The sequence below is a fragment of the Cavia porcellus genome, unplaced genomic scaffold, assembly GCF_034190915.1.
Source record: "Cavia porcellus strain 051 isolate PalLab524CR breed Dunkin Hartley unplaced genomic scaffold, mCavPor4.1 scaffold_16, whole genome shotgun sequence".
Lineage (NCBI taxonomy): Eukaryota > Metazoa > Chordata > Mammalia > Rodentia > Caviidae > Cavia > Cavia porcellus.
In genome coordinates this window covers 47,384,067-47,390,823 of record NW_026947499.1, presented here as the reverse complement: position 1 = coordinate 47,390,823, position 6,757 = coordinate 47,384,067, and the positions used below count along the sequence as shown (strand labels likewise).

The 6,757-nt window shown below is 36.6% G+C and overlaps 1 non-coding gene across 1 annotated transcript; it reads left to right on the top strand.

Moving 5' to 3' along the window:
• The first annotated feature begins 703 nt into the window (after window positions 1-703).
• LOC111754084 (small nucleolar RNA SNORA44) lies at window positions 704-833 on the top strand. The gene has a single exon (XR_002788810.2). It is a non-coding gene; the product is annotated as a small nucleolar RNA SNORA44 (small nucleolar RNA).
• Window positions 834-6,757: the final 5,924 nt, after the last annotated feature.

Sequence of the window (6,757 nt, the reverse complement as noted above, 5' to 3'; positions counted from 1 at the left end):
GTGTAGGGAAGGAGAAAGGAGAGGAGACAGGAGAAAAGGAAAAAGGAGCCAGAGGAGAGCCTGGACAGCTGCTATGATGTCCACACACGCCCAGTGCTCTGCACCCTCCTCTCCTCCCCACCAGCCCCTCTGAGATTAGCTTCTCCATGACACTTCCATCTTCTCATCTCACTAATTTTGTTTCCGATACTTTAATTTATTGCATTTTCATGGGGCCCTCTTTCCCTTTAAGGCATTGTAATTAACGGGCCAGTCTAATTTCCTCTGAGACAGCATTCTTAATTGCCGTAATTCTCACTTATGTCTTTTAGGCAAGCCTGCTGGCTTGGGTTCATTTGCATTTGCATCCTCAAGCTCTTTATTTATAAATACGGCATCAGGGGAGATGGTCTTCCCTCAATGCCACATAGTCACGTGGTGTGGTGAGCTTCCTGGGCTCCATCTATCTCTTAACGCCTCATTTATAATTGAAAATCAGCTCGCTCTGATGTACAGTGGACTTTTAATGAACTTCTGCAAAAAATACAAGTTGCTTTTTTTTTTTTTTTTTGGAAAGTAAGCACTGTGTATTAATAACTAGTTTCATGGGTGAACTTAAATTTACTTTCATATTTCTTTTAAAAAGCACAATATTTATAGAAGAAAGCCTGAGTGTGTGTCACATTTTAGGTGTTCTGGACTACACAAACAGTAAGGGTAAGACTCTCATTCCAACCCATGAAAATAGTGTAATGGTCATGGGATCTCCAACTGCATGCGAGAGCAACCTGGAGAGACTTTGACAGCTCAGGTCAGCCCAATACCTGTGGCTGCCACTCACCTTTCCTATAAGGAAAAAAAATAATGTAATGTAAAGCTATTGACCAACATGCCCTACCCCCAACCCAAACTCTAGTGGTCACTGCTTTGTGTCATTTTGACTTTTCACTATAATTTTGACATTTTGTAGGATGCTATATAAATAGTGCCTTTGAACTTTTTGGTTATGCTTATTTTCCCAGGTATGTCTGCCTGTTCGCAAGCCTCATTAAACTTTTTATAGTACACATTGTATTTTATTTTATACATTTTATTCTACTTCCCACCATACATCATGATGTCCTCCCCTTCTTAGGAAACAAAGAGCGTACTTCAGGGTAGCAAAAATTCGACCACCACCACAACAGCACAAGGAGACAATGATTAGGTTGCTGAGCAAAGTGTGAGATCTTTGGGTTTCCCCTTCTTCTTTAGCACTCATAAAAAACAGTGGGAAACTGACCACAATCAGTGAACTCTGTGAGCTTGAGTGGTTCGTTTTACTTCTCTTAACCTCTCCGGCCTTATTTTTGAACTGGAGATGGTAGTATCTACCTCCGAGATTTGGTTGCGAGGATGAACAACTGAATAAGAATATGCTACACGCTCAGAACAACAGCGGCAGTTATGCACGTACTGCCACCCCCTCCTGCTCCTGCTCTCCGCTTCCATCTCTTCTTTATCCTTATCCTCATTCTGATCCTCCTCCCTTCCTTTTCTGCCTCTTCTGTGCCTTCTGTCTCTTCCTCATCTTCTCATTGCACAACAAAGGAGGGGGAGAAGCACCCCTCGGTGTCCCTCAGAGATGCTGGCCCACAGAGTAAGGATCCAGCTAGGACAAGTTCACGCCAAGCCTGGTGTTGAGGTTAGGGGGTGAGAGGTCTTGTAGTGTCCCGGGTGTTACCTGACAGGCACACATCCATGTACATAGTTAAGAAAACTAGAAATCTCTCCTTTCTTTCTCTTGCTGATTCCACCCAGGTTCTACCCCAGGAGTATCACACAGAACTGCCTGTACACAGAACAGCCACCTCTCACGGGGTAGCCTGCTATAGAAACCCTAGAGAAGATTTGGTGTCAGTGGCCGTGCCTGGGAAGTCAGTTGTTCTGTGGTAATAACTTAAAATATTTGGTTTTCTGTTCATTGTGACCCACGACATTATGATTCTATAAAGGAATTCATTATAAAGCAAGGAATTAAGTTAGAGGAAGCTGTGGGACACAATGACAGCAGTCTTCAGAGGGAAATTTATAGTGGTAAATTATCACATCAGATAAATGGGACAAGAACAAGTGAACAACATAATACTACACCTCACGCTATGAAAAAAAGAAGAGCAAGTCAAACCCAAAGCCCAAAGAAGGGAGAAAATTAAAAACATCAGAATAGAAATTAATACAATTGAGGCTAAGAAAACACTACAAAGAATTAATGAATCAAAGAGTTGGTTCTTTGAAAGAATAAATAAAATTCATCAACAACAGGAAAGAAAATCTCAAATTCATGCAATAATGAATGAAAACTGAATCACTACAATTCCTGTGGAAATTCAGAAGATCGTTAATATCTACTATGAAAATATTTACTCTCATTGGATGGGAAACACAGAAGAAATGCACACAATCCTAGAAACATATGTAATACCAAAGCTGGATTAAGAAGATATAAAAATTCTGAATAACCCAATATCAGTTAATGAAATTGAAAATGTAATTAAAAACTTACCAACAAAGAAAACTCGAGGTCTTGATGAATTCACAGCTGAATTCTACAAGAAATTTAGAGAAGATTTAATGCCAATACTCCTCAAACTCTTTAATGGAATTGGACGAGAAGCAGTACTCCATAACTCATCCCTGACACCAAAACCCAGAGAAACACCCAAACACAAAGGAGAACTATAGGCCAGTCTTGTTAATGAACATAGATGCAGAAATCCTCAGTAACATGCTAGCAAACAGAATGCAGCAAATCTTCAGAAATATTGCACACCTTGATCAAGTGAGATTCATCCCAGAAATGCAGGGATGGTTAAACATATGCAAATCAATAAATATAATACGCCATATCCACAGAGCCAAAGACAAAGTCACAGTTCATCTCATTAGATGTAGGAAAAGCTTTTGATAAAGCACAACACTTATTTACAATAAAAAATGCTACAGAAAACTGGACTAGATGATCTTTACCTCAATCTGATAAAAGTCATCTATGACAAACCAACAAAAGTCATACTAAATGGACAAAAAATGAAAGCTTTCACTCTAAAATTAGGAATGAGACCAGAATATCCACACCTCCACTTCTATTCAATATAGTTCTGCAAACATTAGTCAGAATAGTTAGACAAGAGAGAAATACAAGGAATAAAGATAGGAAGGGAAGCAGTTAAAATATCATTATTCATAAACAACATGATACTCTACAAAGAAGACCCCAAAACACCACCAAAAACCCTCCAGATTTAATAACTAAATTCAGTAGCATAGCCAGATACAATTTTAACACTCAAAATTCAGTGACATTCCTGTACACAAACAAAAAACTCACTGAGAGAGAAATTACAGAAATCATACCCTATCACAATAACATCCAAAAGATGAAATACTTATGAATCAATCTAACAAAAGAAGTAAAAGATCTATACACAAGATTACAATACTCTGAAAAAAGAAATTGAAGAGGAATTCAGAAAATGGAAAGTTATCTCTTGCTCATGGATAGGAAGAACTAACATTGTGAAAATGGTCATACTTCCAAAACTGTTATACAGATTTTATGCAATCCTGATCAAAACATCACTAGCATATCTTACAGATCTAGAGAAAACATTCCTCAAATTCATCTGGAACCAGAAGAGACCTAGAACAGCAAAGGCAATTCTGGGCAACAAAGGCAATGCAAGAGGCACCACAATCCTTGACTTGAAGCTATCCTGCAAATCTACTGTGATAAAGACAGCATGGTACTGGCACAAAACATACCTGAGGATCCACAGAACAAAATAGAAGATGTAGACACAGCTGCAAACACACTCAGTCTTGACAAAGAGGCCAAATATGTTTATTGGAAGAAAGACAACCTCTTTAATAAATGATGCTGGAAAAACTGGTTTTCTATAATATCAAAAATTAAAACTAGACCCATGTTTATCACCATACACTAAACTAAAGTCAAAATAGCTCAAAGATCTAAATATTTAAGCAGAAACACTAAATCTACTAACAGAGAAAGTAGGTGAAATCTTGAAGACATAGGGATAAGCAGAGAATTCATGAACAAAAACCAAACTGCATGAGAAATATTTCAAAGAATAAACAACTGAGATCTCATCTTATTAAAGAGTTTTTACACCTCAAAAGAAATAACCAACAGTGTGAAAAGAAAACCCAAAAATTAGAGGAAAATTTTAGCCAAGGATCCTTCCAACAAAAGACTTCTATCTAGAACTTATAAAGAATTTTAAAAAATTGAGCCCCCCAAATTCAAAGACTTAATCCAGAAATGGGCATCTGAAATGAATACACACTTCTCAGAAGAAGAAATAAAAATGACAAATAAATACATGAAAAAGTGTTCATCATTAGTCATTTGAGAAATGCATATTAAAACAACATTGAGATCCCATCTCATCCCAGAAAGAAAGGCCATCATTAAAAAATCATCCGATAAGGGCCTGGGATATAGCTCAGTGACACAGTGCCTGCCTGGCAAGTGTGAAGTCATGAGTTTGATCCCTGGTACAAAAAAAAAAAAAAAATCCAATAATAAATGCTGGTAGGACTATGGGGAAAAAAAAGCAATATTTCTCCAGTGTTAGTGGAAATGTAGACTGTTACAGTCACTGTGGGAATCAGCGTGGAGATTCCTCAAAAAACTAGAATTAAAGATCCCAATAAACCCAATTATTCCCCTTCTGGGTATTTTTCCAGAAGAATTGAAAACATCATACCACAGCAATATATATGCACCCATGTTTATAGCAGCACAATTTGTAATAGCTAAATCTTGGAAACAAACCAAGTTCCCATCAACCAAGGAATGGACCAAAAAAAGATATGGCATTTTTATACAACTCAGTTATAAAGAAAGATAAACTCTAGGCTTTTATAGATAAATGGATGCAACTTGAGACCATACTCATAAGTGAAATAAATCAGATTTGCATGTGCAAATATCACATTATCTCCCTCGTGAAATAAACTGAAAAAGTAAATAAGATCCAAAATATACAATAGATATTGTGAAAGGGGAAAAAAAAACCTGCTCAAAAGGAAAGAACAACTGGGCTAAAAGAAAGGAAAAGGCAAAAAGAAAGAAGGATTAAAAAATAGAAGATAATTTTACTATTCATTCTATTAGTTCATTGAAAGAAACAGTGCTTTTATTGTTCAATCAATTTTGCATGTCTATATGTGGTAATCTGTATCAAAGACAACTATATGAAATAGAATAACTATTATCAATTTTCTACCATTTTGTTTTGAAACTGTATCCTTTTCTACTATCTTTGAATTGTATCTATAATATCTCCCTCTAAAAGTCCATTGTTGTCAAATGGAAAATTTTTATTCTCTTTTTTTAGTGTGGAAATCAAACTCACAACCTCACACTTACCAGGTAGGTACTTATGCCACTGAGCTATATCCCCAGCCTTTATTCTCTTACTCCTATTGAAATATTTTCCATTTATATTGCAGTAAAATACATGTAACGTAAAATGTACCACCTTAACAATTCATAGACTATAATTCCGTGCTACTGCATACATCCGTAATGGTGTGCAAACATCACCACCCTCCATATCTTGAGCTCTCTTTCTCACAAAATTTCAATTCTTTGCCCACTAAAAAATAACTCCCCACTTCCCAACCTCCCCCAGGACTTTGCAACTGCCACTGTAATTTCAGTTTCTAATTTTGACTATTCCAACAGTCTCTCATGTACGAAATCACCCAGTATTTGCTTTTCGTGTTTGGTTTATTTCATTTAGCATAGTGTCATTCAGGCCCACCCATGTTTTAACAGGTGTCAGAGCTTCCTTCCTTTTTGAGGTTGAATGATATGCCACTGTGTGGGTATGCTACATTTTGCATATCTGTTCATCTTTCAGTGGACTCTAGTCTTGCTTCTATGTTTTAACTATTGTGAATAACACTGTTGCGACAGGGTTTTAAAAATATCTCGGGACCCTGCTCTCAATTCATTCAGCAGTATATTTAGAAGAGGAATTTCTGGATCAGATGGTAAAACGATTTTTAAAGTTTGAGGAGCCATCATACCGTTTTCCCCAGGGGCTGTACTATTTTACAATCCTGTAAACTGTCCACAAGGGTTCTAACTACTTCATATTCTTTCTAACACTTGTGCTTGTCTGTTATGTTAGTAACCACTTGGGTTGAAGTGAGGTAGTCTCTTATCATGATTTTGATTTGCATTTTTCTAATAATGATGATTTTTTTTTCATTTTCTTACTGAACATTTGTATGTCTTCTTTGGGGAAATATACGTTTAGATCCTTGGCCCATTTTTGAATTGGATTGTCTGGGAGTTTTTGTTGTGTTTCTGTTTATTCCTTATATTTTTGTTTATTTCTTATATTCATTCTATTCATTCCCTGTATGATTGTGATTTGTGAATATTTTCTCCCACTCTGTGGTTGTTCTTTTAGTTTGTTAATATTTCCATTTGATGCATAACTTCTAAAATTTTTCATGAGGTCCAATTTATTATTTGCCTTGTTGCTTGTACTTTTGGCGTCTTGGCCAAGAAAATATCACTTAATACAATAGCATGACGATTTTGTCCTGTGTTTTGTTCTAAGAATTTTGGGTTTTGGGTTTCACACTTTGGTCACTGATTTATTATGAGTTAGCGTTCGTATTTGATGAAATGTCGGGGTCCATCTCCATCCTTTAGCACACTGATAACCAGTTTCGCCAGCATCGTTTGTTGAAA